The sequence below is a fragment of the Schistocerca piceifrons genome, chromosome 3 (assembly GCF_021461385.2).
Source record: "Schistocerca piceifrons isolate TAMUIC-IGC-003096 chromosome 3, iqSchPice1.1, whole genome shotgun sequence".
NCBI classification, from domain to species: domain Eukaryota; kingdom Metazoa; phylum Arthropoda; class Insecta; order Orthoptera; family Acrididae; genus Schistocerca; species Schistocerca piceifrons.
The window spans coordinates 639,240,799-639,255,260 of NC_060140.1; the positions used below are offsets into that span (position 1 = coordinate 639,240,799).

Consider the following 14,462-nt stretch of genomic DNA (forward strand, 5'->3'; position numbering starts at 1 on the left):
GTGTGACGTATAGTGAGTGCCGGCTCAGTTGATACTGACAGCCTCATTTCAAAGCAGACGGAACGCTGCTAACCAGTCACCGTCTCTGTTCTAAGACTTGGCCTCTTCGTGGGTACAACTCCTTCGTGCTATTAGCTAATTTCGGCCGTGAGCCATTATCAGGCACATTTGCTATGTCATGGATTACATATCGTGCTCATCACATTCTTGTATGCCAGATACACAAAACCAGAAGTTCTACTCCATCTTAACACACTCTGCAACCTGACAACTTCTAGTTGAGGTTATTTCAAGTCAGTTTCCAATCCATACATTTAGTAGTAAGGGATTTATATTATTTTTCCACCCTTCCCTAATCCGAGATTATGCTCCGTCTGTAATGACCCCGTTGTCCACGGGATGTTAAACACTAATCTCCTCCTCCTCCTCGAGGAGAGCAACCTTCACATTTAGTTTTGAGAAGAACACCGAAAAGACTACTCCTTCCACTTATAGGGAAACTGACGACTGATGGAGTAAACTTGCATGATGAGGAAGTGTTAGGTACTAAATTTAACGACGCTGTGAACTGTTTATATACTAAATGTATAAATAACAAAGTTTTGTGAAGCAATAGTCAGGAACAAGAATAATGGATGATCTGACAGCACTGAGTTAAAAACTTACATGGCTATTGATTTGCAACCTGTGAGAGTTTGTAACATACCGCGCACAAGTGGCGACCGAAAAGGTCAGAGAAGTGCTTAGCTTAAACGGGACAGTTTATGGCATCAGAGAAGAAATTTGGTCAGCAAACTTTTGGTATGACTTGTTAATTGGCAATAGAATAGCTTAAGTAGAATTAAAAAAGCAGATATACCCTTACGTAACTGACTGCAGTCATAGAACGTGTGTTCTATACAAAAAGCAATACGGAAACCAACCTTGCACATAATCCATATGCAATTCCATTGAACACCTGAGGGAAAGTGTACCCATAGACCTGTATAGTTGCCTGTTGGAACAAATCAAACAGGTATAATCACATAAGCAACTATTCTGTTAGTGCAGACAGACCAGACGGTGAGAACTTCAGGGGCTGAAAGTGGGAGAAATCTACATGAGGACGTTACAGAAACTATAGCCAAAGATCAAGGGAGTCAAATGGTTAGCGATGAAACAGACAATAAACGTAAGTCAACCAACGAGGTTACAATTAATGTCATTTATAACAAACACGATGTGCAACGTAAGACTGCGCCTATGGAAGTGGAGATGGCAAAAGTGTCAGTGATACTATTGCCGAAGAGCGAGGGAACTGAGTTTAGAGCGGCGTAGCAAACGATAGAAGTGTATCAATCAACGTCACTGATAGCGTACGGTATGAGAAATGTCAGAATGCGACTATGGAGACGGAAGAAAATTTGGAGTGGCAGCAAGCGTTAACGAAAGCATAGTAAAACTGAAACACAATGAAATTGCACTGTCCAGGCACAATAATGTGCCTTCTGCAGCGCGTGAGACGTGCAGACAGAGAGTCAGAGAGTTTCTGGAAGGTAAAAGACAGGGATGTGGGGCCCAGCAGACTGCAGTGCCGTGGCCAGGTGAGCTAGGTTTCTTGGCTGAAGCTCCATGGCGCAAATACCCGGGGTGGTCCCACTTATTAACGATTGAGTTAAGATCCGTGATGTTTGGCGGCCAGCGGAGTACAATTAACTCATACTGGTGCTCTTAGAACCACGCACGTACAACGCGAGCTGTGTTTCATTGTCCTAGAGGTAGATACCATCATACCGAGAAGAAACATACTGCTTGTAGGGGTGTACGTGGTCCCTTAGGGTAGGTGGATGCTTGTGTTAATCCATTGTGCCTTCGAGAATCACCCAGAGGATGCCACGAAAACACTCCCCAAACCATCACGCTCCCTCCTGGTTGAAGGGTGTTTGCTTTCAGACGATTCACGCCGTACACGCCAACGGCCATCTGTCCGATGGAGCATAGAACGTAATTCAGCTTAAGAGCTCACCTGTCGCCACTCAGTAGCCGTCCAGTTCCGGTATGGCGTGCCGATTCCAACCTTCGCCGCCGATGAACAGAAGGCAGCAAGGCTGCACGAACCAGGAGCCTGTTGAGGCGGCCCATAACGTTCACTGAGTGTTCGTAGAGGAGCACCTTGGTTGATCTGGGAGGTGAGTTGCTCAACACTTGTATGTCTATTCGTCCATAAACATCTCCGTAGCCGCTGTTTACCCTTGCCATCTATTGCCTGTGGTGCACCATACTTGCCTCGGTGTTGGTTTCCAGTAGCGCCTTTTTGCCATACACTGTATACTTTAATCACTGCGAACAATTTACAGACTTAGCCGTTTCGGAAATGCTTCCACTATTGGTCCGAAAACCAATGATTGTACCCATTTGGATATAAGATAAATCGCGCCATTTCCGCATTAGGACAATGACTGCACCGTTTCCCGCGTTCCCCCCGATATACTTTGTATACCCTCCACTGCTAGTTCTGCCACCTACCGTCTAAGTGGTTATTGCACCTTTACATCGAACATACGCGGTGGTCACAGTACGAATGGGCCTTGTAGCTGTTCTGAACACGCAGCCAACAAATGAGACAGTGAGTCTTGCACCGATGGGAGCACTATGCTCGAAAAAGTCTTGGGCCATAGGTGCAATAACAAGACCGGTTTTACACTGTGACAGTTGTCAAAATTGTCATTGCTAAGGTGCAAAACAGCAACAGTACCTTGTTCAGAACGGACAAGACAAGCACTGAAGTATTTGAGAAATAAAACGCAGAGTTCAGTCTTGAACACTAACGAAGTCAAAAGGGAAAAGAAGGACGGTAAAATCGTCCAATCTTTTTGCTGCATGTCAAAGAATTCAGTGAGATGTAAAAAGCGACTGCGAAGCAAACCGTTGTATCCTGGGTGAACAAATCGCCAGACCCACCGGATGAAGCCTAACTTTCACTGTGCAATATACAGTAATGGTAATCTGCAGCTGAATGTTATGAAATAATATTGCAGTGGCTTTGTGTTATGCCCCGGGAAAAGTGGAACTCGAGTGAATATGTGAAATACAGGCACACATTTTTTTTTATTAAATGTGACAACTTCAATACTGAACGTAAATATTGGACAAGAAAATGATTCCAAAACGTTACAAAAAAGAAAAAAGTAGTCCAGTGTTCTGAATGTGTGACTACTATGTGGAGATCTGGGTTTGATTTCTGTTACTGCTAGAGATTTTTCTTTTGTTTGATACCTGGAAAGGTGGTGCACACACCTTCTTGATGTCCATTAAGTGGCTACTTGAGTGAAGCAGCGGCTGCATGGTAAGAAAAAACGCCAACAGTGGACTATATGCTGACACCATCCCGCTCCGTACCATATTCATTGACGGCACTGGCAAAAGATGATACGCACGCTGTCGATCCCAGAGCCAGAACTGGTTCAAATCATTTCAATTCTAATCTGATTAATAAGGCGAGGTAATATCAACGATTATCAAGAAAGCCCGAGACGTAAGATCATAGTATTCAGGGTTGCGGGGCAGGGGGGGGGGGGGCGAGTACGGGAGTAAATAACCAACCAGAGAACCCGTCAAGAGACTTCATTGAAGGGGCCGGACTGAAACAGATTAAAACATAAGAACAACGGAACAGCACGATTTATAATAAAACAGAGGGAGGTGTACACTCGTATCACTGAGTCTTTCAAACTTTGAAAGGTGACAAGTAGAACTGACCGAAACTACAGCCACATTACTACGACAGTCGTTAATTTACTGTGAGAGCTGCCACACACAAGTTAGTTCGTGGTTACTGCGCAAACACAGGAAAAAATGGGTCAAATGGCTCTAAGCACTATGGGACTTAACACCTGAAGTCATCAGTCCCATAGGCTTAGAACTACTTAAACCTAACTAAGCTAAGGACATCACATTTATCCATGCCCGAGGCAGGATTCGAACCTGCGACCGTAGCAGCAGCGCGGATCCCGACTGAAGCGCCTAGAACCGCTCGTTCACAGCGGCCCGCAACACAGGAAACATCACGCTTACAGAAACATGTATCACCACCTAGAAATATCATCAAACGTCGAGAATATAAATGATGTGAACTTAAGGATGTCACTAATAGATGACAATCTTAAGCCAAAGAATCCCACCTGACAAATAAATAGAGACAACAGGAAATCAAACGTATTTTTCGAATTTGGAGAGCTACACTAAAACTGTGATAGAGGCATACGCAGACTCGACATACGATCTCTCCTATAACCAAAAACACCCAGATATTCGAACATCACAATATTTGTTTTATTTATTTAGAATAATTAGATTAGAGTCCTACCTTACATCAGACGGGTCCTTTACGTGTTGTAGTTTTTTAACAGCATATTTACTTAAGAACTGACAGTATTAATAGTGATCTGAATATGCGTAAGGACCTTGTGAATAACGATACTAAGTACTACTACTTCTGCCGCTGCTGCTGAAAATAATAATAATAATAATAATAACAATAGTAATAATAATAATAATAATCATAGTGACACGTAAAATATATCTTTATTATTGTACTAAAGTGACCTTTTCGGATAGTGCGTTCTGAAGGAGAGTAAATTAGGTAGACTGCACCAGCAAAGAGCTTTCGAAAATACGTAAAATCCGGTTGGTTGCAATGGGGTAACGAGTGGTTCAAATGGTTCTGAGCACTATGCGACTTAACTTCTGAGGTCATCAGTCGCCTAGATCGTAGAACTAATTAAACCTAACTAACCTAAGGACATCACACACATTCATGACCGAGGCAGGATTCGAACCTGCGGCCGTAGCGGTCGCTCGACGCCAGACTGTAGCGCCTAGAACCGCACGGCCACTCCGGCCGGCGGTAACGAGTGCATACAGGAACAAAGCTCGACGTTGTTGCTTGAATCGGTATGTTATTAAATGTCTTTTGAAGCTGGAGCGGTTATTCATTTCTCCGACATAATGAGCAACGTCATTTCAGAGTCCTGTTCCTGCTACTGGCTAAGTGATGAAGTGATAGGGTGGGACAGTAAAGATTTTACCCTGACGGGAACGAGTGGTCTGCTACATTAGTCTGACAAGAGCGTTATATAGAGAAGAGGGATGAGTGGCAATATCCATTGATAGGCCGGTGGAGGAGACAGAGTTACGGAATTAAAATTTTTTTTTTAAATTTTAATAACCAACAGCCTCAGTTGAGTTGCAGTACAGCACTCGTGGCTGCCGCATCGCGATCGCGAAGTGGGGCCGAGGCAGTTTCAGATAAGTTTTTACAGTCTGACGATAATTTATGGATTTGTAGTCTTAGCTTGACGATGTCCACTATGGACAAACGGTAGTTAATGCTATTCTGAAGAAGGTAAATTCTTGGAAACGGTGCAACTGAGGCTGTTGGTTATTAAAATTAAAATTAATATTTATACAGTTTCTGACAGGGCCGCGAAATGTTGAAAATATTTAGAGCTACGGAAGTTTCCGTGACTCTCTATAAGAAGCCATGATAGTTGTGCATAAGATAATGAAATATGATAAAAGTGTCGAACATCTGAAATATGTCGAACGAAGGCTTTCATCACTAGTTCCAGGCGTCGTTAGTTTTCTTGAGAAAACACTCGCACAATAACGTCATTGTAATGAACAACTGGAAGTATAAGCGTTTGTACAACTTTCTTTATCAGGTCAAAATGCAAGATCTTTATATCTTTTCTTTGTGTATAGACAGACGCTGATATCCTCTTGCACATTGCAGCTATGTTCTCCGCTCTGTTTATCTTTTCATCTGTTATTTCACGAGATCACTTTTCTGAGGGAGAATATTGACATTTGTTCCATTTTGGATTGAAGAAGGTAGAGTTTCTCGACATTTTGGCTGATGGGCCCACAATGACCAACCATGACCGTTTGGGTTTTGACTGTAATGAGTTTTAACATTGTATTTTGAGACCATTTTAATAGTTCGAACAGTTTAGCACTGATATTTTCGATAGCTCTCTTCATTTGTTTTGCACTTAGATATAACTGGAAGGCATCAATCTACATGTGGAATTAACGGTAGAAGAGGACTGGTGACACATCATTGACATAAAATGAAAGTAATATGTGACCTAATGCCACACTCTGACGGATACCTTAGTTTACCTGTCTTCATTGCAATATGAACCAAATCATTGCACCGCACTTGGAGAGAGATTTAGTTGCTAAGTTTGGTAAGTAAAATAAACGGAAATGTAACAACAAACATTGAATTCGGAGCACTAAGAGGGATCCATATGAAAACGCCCTAGTCTTCAGAAATCTTAGACGAATGTCAATTCCGTCAGTGGCTTTGTCAGGACAAATTATCAACTGGTAGACGCTCAACGGCCCTATAACAAAACAAGCAAGCATTAAAATAAAACACAAAAACAGCGAATGACTACCTAACTCAGAAGGCTATCGGTAAATCGACAAATGCTGACGCATATCCTAATCAACAGGTTTAACTTTGATAACTACTACAGGAATTACGGCATCAGAAACACTAACAAAGGAGACATTGAGAGATCTACCGATATCCGCAGAAAATGCAGAGCACACAGACCTCAATACGAATTACGTATCGTGACAGCAGAATAAAGAAATATAGGGGGACAAGATGGACTCATCAGTAAGAAAATAAAAAAGAGACCTTGTAAATATTCCTGCATAGAGCCATATTTACAAATTAATTTGTCGATGTGAATGTAAAAGAACTCGTTTTCCACATCATTCATGAACATGAAACTAACTAACTAACAATTATGGCAACCATTAAAAGACTTAGAATCTCAAGGCAACCGTAAAGAACTATGGGCTCCAAAACAGATCTCATTGGCGACACACTGGAGATAATGGAAACTAATAATGTTCAAAATTCGCATCCGCATCTAGGATTCAAGAAGGAAATATATAACGAACGGCCAGTTAATTTAAGAACTCCAAAACAGATCCACAACAAATTTACCAGTACTCACAACACAGACTAAAGTCAAAAAACCGTCAAGAGAGAAACGTCACGCATCGGTCTTATAGCAACCACAGGAACTTAAAGATTCTTTCACATAAACAGTTAATACTACTCACTGGAAGACGCCATGGCTATACTTTATTAAATGAGACTTCGCAATGCAGCGAATATCCCCTATACGCAGTATAGCTGCACAACGATTCAGATGTATGGTAATGACGTAAGTGCAAGGAAACGGCAGCGAAGAATCACCCTGACGTATGAACCGCAGCTGTGGGTCCTGCACGAATTTAATAAATATTAGTAGTGCTGGGAACAGATGGCTACTGGAATAAAACAAGAATTCACAAACATTTTGATTTATTGACAATTTAATCGCACGTAAGTTATCACTGGAGAAAAATAGCTACTCAGATTCTCTCTCTGGTAAGAAACAAGTGCTGAACGTGAGTTCAGGAAATAATCACGTTAACTGTTGGGGTGAGTGGTACGATCTACAAAGGAATTGAATTTACTCTGGTAACAAAGCTTCACGGCGAATCTAATTGACTTTATACGCGGGGTCGTTCTGATCACGATGATTGCATCGATTTGTTAAGTGAGATGGATAAACATACTAAAAAACCTGACATAGCCGAGAGGTCGGGAACAGGGCATTTCCGCCGCGAGTGCTCTTGCTTGCCACATTCCTGAGTAAACTTAAACAAGTTAAACTATACCGAGGTACGAAGAAGTGCAGAGAGTGATGGTCTGCCACGTAAGCGACACATCAGCCTCTGCCCCTGCTTTGCCCTCCCAAGGTTCTCCGAAAAAGGATATCTCCTGACTGCCTCTCAAGAAGGCTCAAGTCTCAGTTATGTTCCGAAAAACTTGCGCTTTCCGCTTCTGCCCTCGCGATGCTGCCAAAAACTAATAAAACTAAACTGCATGCGAACGGGCCATGAAGGTCCAACGGTACCGGCCGGCCGCCGTGTCATCCTCACCCACAGGCGTCACCGGACGCGTATACGAGGGCATGTGGTCAGCACACCGCTCTCCCGGGCGTGTGTCAGTTTACGAGACCGGATGCCAATAACTATTCGCAAGACATTCTAAATGAACGACTCTATCTATGCCAGTGGAATCTTGTGTCAGAAACTCATAATACAAAATATTCTGATCTTTTTCGGAAAGTTTTGAGTACTGACGAAGCCATCGTTTCCATAGTTTGCGAATGCCGACAAGTCGTAACTCAGCCATACTTTCCCATATAAAGTCCAAGTGGATTATGTTTCTAATAGCTGCCCCTGAAAGGGCCCGCGAGCAACGGTACTGGTCCTGACGATGGAGTTTTGCTTTGCCAGCGTTACGAAGTGACGTTATTTTGTTAAGGCACCGGGAGTGGCATACCTTTACCGCCTGCCGACCGGACACCAGCGCCCACTATGCTCGTGGTTGATAGCAGTTTGGAGACGCTATTAGAAAATATCATGGCATCACGCTAGCATGTGGAGGGAGTGGGGGAGGGGGGAGGCTTGCGAATAACGTCAGCCCAGGCGCTGCTAGATCAAGGAAATGCTAATCCCGTTGAACAGAGGAACCGGCCGTCCACCTGAAGGACCGTGGCGAAACCTCCCGCCACTTCGCCTACACATTAGACTGCGGACGTCCAGTTCCTTGGACACTGACTTGGCCGCCACCCGAGCCTAAAGGCGTTCCCTGGCCACCGATCTGCTGTTCTGCTCTCTAACTACACAGCGATTCAGTATAGCATGATGTATTAAAATTAAGGGCGGTAAATTGTCACGTATTTCCCAGAGAATTAAGCCATACATTCTTGAAAAAAAATCTCCCTGTCATATTACTCAATCGGTAAGCGTGAATAATTAGAATGAAGTGCGAGGCTGGCTACAACCAGACGCGTTTCATCTCACTGATCTATAGTAAGAGTGTTCAAGAGTCTTCCCAGAGTCTTCTCATTCCCAGTGAAAAAAGAATACAAGCATCATTCACAGGAGGTGGGTCTTCCTATCGAAGCGAATGTGTAAATGGGACATCGACCATGCTAATTTTTCTGTATTAGAGTAGCATGCAGCGCTGCATGAAACCAGTCTTTGAACAGAAGACCACAATAACAGTATCTACACACTTTAAAGACAGATTGATATATCATCTCCACGGTGTCTTACAGACAATGCAGCACTGTGTTCGGCGTTGCGAGCGAACCAATACGACACCGATCACCTCATTCACTCCGGCCTGTTCCTCAGACTGGTAACGCAACGATTTCATCTGTACTATACGAGTGAGGACCGGCATAGGCAAGAAGTAAGAGGAAAGCCGTTGTGCCATAAAGCACTTCAGACTTGTGTCATCGGCATTTTCTCTCACAGTAGTGCACACACTCAAACTGAAACCACGCAAACTGTGGTAGTGAGTAAACTAATCGATTCGGTTACTGTTGCTGGACACTAGGTTTGCGACAATTTATTGGAAAGATTTTATGAAAAATCACCTGATAATACTGTCAAGCGCATTGGCAGTGTGTGTTTTTGTGTTCTGTTAAATGAAATAACTGTAGGTCTTTCCGTTAGTTGTTAGTTGTCTGAAAAAAGATGGGAGTGTATTGTTCTCAAACATATCAGAGGTTATAGTACGGGTTGCACTATTTGCAAACCGCTCTCCTGTTTTTAAAACGTGTAGAGGCTCTTGGTGTAACTGATGAGGACGTGCAGAAGAAAAACATCAACTGCACATCAGGAAAAAAAGAAAACCATTTCAGGAATAGTCAATCCATGACGCACACCCTGCAGCAGTTAGTTGCAGTACCACCATGCTTCATCAGAAGAAACAGCATTTCAGGATCAATCTATCCGTCACAAAAACTAAAGTAATATGTTGTAGCACACGTGGTAGCGTCTTTCGATTCATAATCAAACCGTCTTCAGTCCTGGGTTCGAATCCCATCGCTGCTTAAATTTTGATTAATAATCAGCATTGGCGGCCAAAGACTTCCGACATAAGAAGTCACCCTCATTCTGCCAACGGACTTGTCAAAAAGGGCGGAGGAGCGGACACAGGTTCAGAGCACTCTCTTGTCCTAGGGATAGGAAACTGCCCTCAAAGGCGGGAAGAGTTGGCTACGATCAACGACATGAGGATGCAGAAGGCAATGGAAACCATTGCATTAAAGATACACAACGTGTATCCACAGTACATGTGGCCTGTAATTTGAGAAGTATCATGAAGATCTTTCCATGGGGAAAAGATTCCGGAATAGTCCCCATTCGGATCTCCGGGAGGGGACTACCAAAGGGGAGGTGGCCACGAGAAAAATATTGAATAATCAACTAGAGGATAACGTACGACGAGCCGGGGCGTGGAATGTCAGAAGCTCGAACGTGATAGGGAAACGAGAAAATCTGAAAAGGGATATGCAAATGTTCAATCTAGATATAGTAGGGGTCAGCGAAGTGATGTGGAAAGAAGACAAGGATTTCTGGTCAGATAAGTATAGGGTAATATCAACAGCAGCAGAAAATGGTAAACTGGAGTAGGATTCGTTATGAATAGGAAGGTAGGGCAGAGAGTGCGTTACTGTGAACAGTTCAGTGACAGGGTTGTTCTTATAAGAATCGACAGCAAACCAACACCGATAACGAAAGTTCAGGTGTACATGCCGACGTCGCAAACTGAAGATGAAGAGATAGACAAGGTGTATGAGTATATTGAAAAGGTAATTCAATACGTACAGGGGGATGAAAATCCAATAGTCTTGGAGGACTGGAATGCAGTTGTAAGGGAAGGAGTAAAGGAAAAGGTTACAGGAGAATATGGGCTTGTGACAAGGAATGAGAGAGAAGAAAGACTAACTGACTTCTGTAACAAGTTTCAGTTAGTAATAGCGAATACCCTGTTCAAGAATAACAAGAGGAGATATACTTGGAAAAGGCTGGGTGATACCCGAAATTTCAGTTAGATTACATCATGGTCAGGCAGAGATTCCGAAACCAGATACTGGATTGTAAGGCGTACCCAGGAGCAGATACAGATCTCAATATACTAGAGATGAGGAGTAGGCTGAAGTTCAAGACATTAGTCAGGAAGAATCAATACGCAAAGAAGTGGGATACGGAAGTACTAAGGAATGACGAGATACGATTGAAATTTTCTAAGGCTGTAGATACAGCAATAAGGAATAGCTCAGTAGGCAGCACAGCTGAAGAGGAATGGACATCTCTAAAAAGGGCCATCACAGAAGTTGGGAAGGAAAATATAGGTACAAAGGAGGTAACTGCAAAGAACCCTTGGGTAACAAAAGAAATACTTCAACTGATCGGTGAAAGGAGGAAGCACAAAAAGTTCGAGGAATCTCAGGAATACAGAAATACAAGTCGCTGACGAATGAAATAAATAGGAAGTACAGGGAAGCTAAGACGAAATGGCTGCAGGAAAAATGTGAAGACATTGAAAAAGAAATGGCTGTCGGAAGGACAGTCTCAGCATACAGGAAAGTCAAAACAACCTTCGGTGACATTAAACATAAGGATGGTAACATTAAGAGTACAACGGGAATTCTACTGTTAAATGCAGAGGAGAGAGCGGATAGGTGGAAAGAATACATTGAAAGCCTCTATGAGGGGGAAGATTTGTGTGACGTGACAGAAGAAGGAATAGGAGTTGATTTAGAACAGATAGGGTATCCAGTATTAGGATAAGAACTTAAAAGAGCTTTGGAGGACTTAAGATCAAATAAGGCAGAAGGGATAGATAACATTCCATCAGAATTTCTAAAATCATTGGGCGAAGTGGCAACAAAACGACTACTCACGTTGGTGCGTAGAATGTGTGACTCTGGCGATATACCATCTGACTTTCGGAAAAGCATCATCCACACAATTCCGAAGACGGCAAGAGCTGACAAGTACGAGAATTAACATACAATCAGCTTAACAGCTCATGCATCCAAGCTGCTTACAAGAATAATATTCAAAACAATGGAAAAGAAAATTGAGGATGCGTTTGATGATGATCAGTTTGGCTTTAGGAAAGGTAAAGGCACGAGAGAGGAAATTCTGACGTTGTGGTTGATAATGGAAGCAAGACTAAAGAAAAATCAAGACACGTTCACAGGATCTGTCGACCTGAAAAAAGCGTTCGACATTGTAAAATGGTGCAATATGTTCGAAATTCTGAAAATATGTACAATAGCAGAGAGGGAATAATGAGAGTGGACGACCATGAACGAAGAGCTCGTATTAAAAAGTGTGTAAGACAAGGATGTAGTCTTTCGACCCTACTGTTCAATCTGTACATCGAGGAAGCAGTGATGGAAATTAAAGAAAGGTTCACGAGCGGAATTAAATTTCAAGGTGAAAGGATATCAATGATACGATTCGCTGACGACGTTGCTATTCTGAGTGAAAGTGAAGAAGAATTACATGATCTGCTAAACGGAATGAACAGTCTACAGAGTATGGATTGAGACTAAATCGAAGAAAGACGAAGGTAATGAGAAGTAGTAGAAATAAGAACAGTGAGAAACTTCAGGATTGATGGTCACGAAGTAGATGAAGTTACGGAATGTTGCTACCTAGGCAGTAAAATAACCAATGACGGACGGAGCAAGGAGGACATCAAAAGCAGACTAACAATGGCGAAAATGGCATTCCTGGCCAAGAGAAGTCTACTAATATCAAATATTGGCCTTAGTTTGAGGAAGAAATTTCTGAGGATGTACGTCTGGAGTACAGCATTGTATGGTAGTGAAACATGGACCCTGGGGAAACCGGAACAGAAGAGAATCGAAGCATTTGAGATGTGGTGCCACAGACGAATGTTGAAAATTAGGTGGACTGATAAGGTAAGGAATGAGTAGGCTCTGCGCAGAATCAGAGAGGAAAGAAATTTGTGGAAAACACTGATAAGGATAAGGGACAGGATGACAGGATATCGGAACTGGTCATCGAATCTCTGCTGTTTTTTGTCGATTTTCAGTTTGTCTACAGCTTCATGGGCTACAACTAATGACGCAAACACCTCAAGTTCTAAATTGGGTAACAGGTATCTGGGACTATTTTCCAAGACCGCTAGTAACTTGTCAAGCTTGGCTAAAGCCGATACGCTACCAGCCAGAGTCCGAGGAATGGTCCACAGCGCAAGCGGTGATTGGAGCCTTGTCGCTTGTGTACTGGTTCACGTGCAGCACCTGACGCAGTACTTACGCTGGAAGTGATATCCGGTATATCAAACTGTAAAAAGTGCCGATAAGTCCAGTACAATATATTTTTCAAAGAACAGAACACAATTCAGTAATAATATACAAATTCATGGGTTCTTAGCTCCTGTCAAACACTCGTGTGTTACATTAGATAATTATCATCGACTTACGCACAACAGGAAAACCAGAAAATATGTGACTTGTGAGAGCAGAAGCTCCAGTATTTATTAGGAACGATTTACCAATGAAAACAAAAGTATGTTTATTCAGTGCCACCGTCTTCCCACCTCATTTTTATAGATCAACAGCATAGAGACATCGGCTCCAGTACAGAGCTCGCTCCGAAACATCCGTATAACCCAAATAAGTCCTTTAAATCGACCGACACAAATGGGTATATACACTCCCGGAAATGGAAAAAAGAACACATTGACACCGGTGTGTCAGACCCACCATACTTGCTCCGGACACTGCGAGAGGGCTGTACAAGCAATGATCACACGCACGGCACTGCGGACACACCAGGAACCGCGGTGTTGGCCGTCGAATGGCGCTAGCTGCGCAGCATTTGTGCACCGCCGCCGTCAGTGTCAGCCAGTTTGCCGTGGCATACGGAGCTCCATCGCAGTCTTTAACACTGGTAGCATGCTGCGACAGCGTGGACGTGAACCGTATGTGCAGTTGACGGACTTTGAGCGAGGGCGTATAGTGGGCATGCGGGAGGCCGGGTGGACGTACCGCCGAATTGCTCAACACGTGGGGCGTGAGGTCTCCACAGTACATCGATGTTGTCGCCAGTGGTCGGCGGAAGGTGCACGTGCTCGTCGACCAGGGACCGGACCGCAGCGACGCACGGATGCACGCCAAGACCGTAGGATCCTACGCAGTGCCGTAGGGGACCGCACCGCCACTTCCCAGCAAATTAGGGACACTGTTGCTCCTGGGGTATCGGCGAGGACCATTCGCAACCGTCTCCATGAAGCTGGGCTACGGTCCCGCACACCGTTAGGCCGTCTTCCGCTCACGCCCCAACATCGTGCAGCCCCCCTCCAGTGGTGTCGCGACAGGCGTGAATGGAGGGACGAATGGAGACGTGTCGTCTTCAGCGATGAGAGTCACTTCTGCCTTGGTGCCAATGATGGTCGTATGCGTGTTTGGCGCCATGCAGGTGAGCGCCACAATCAGGACCGCATACGACCGAGGCACACAGGGCCAACACCCGGCATCATGGTGTGGGGAGCGATCTCCTACACT

General features: G+C 43.7%; 1 protein-coding gene across 2 annotated transcripts in view; it reads right to left on the reverse strand.

Annotated features, from left to right (window-relative positions):
- LOC124789511 overlaps window positions 1-14,462 on the reverse strand; it is an 88,288-nt gene that overhangs the window by 57,864 nt on the left and 15,962 nt on the right. Inside the window, exon 2 of one of the 2 annotated variants that reach the window (XM_047256897.1) lies at window positions 3,964-4,071. The exons of the other annotated variant lie outside the window; for it this stretch is intronic. The gene's annotated coding sequence lies outside the window, so the exon portion shown is untranslated. The remainder of the gene's footprint in view (window positions 1-3,963; window positions 4,072-14,462) is intronic. 2 annotated transcript variants of the gene reach the window in all.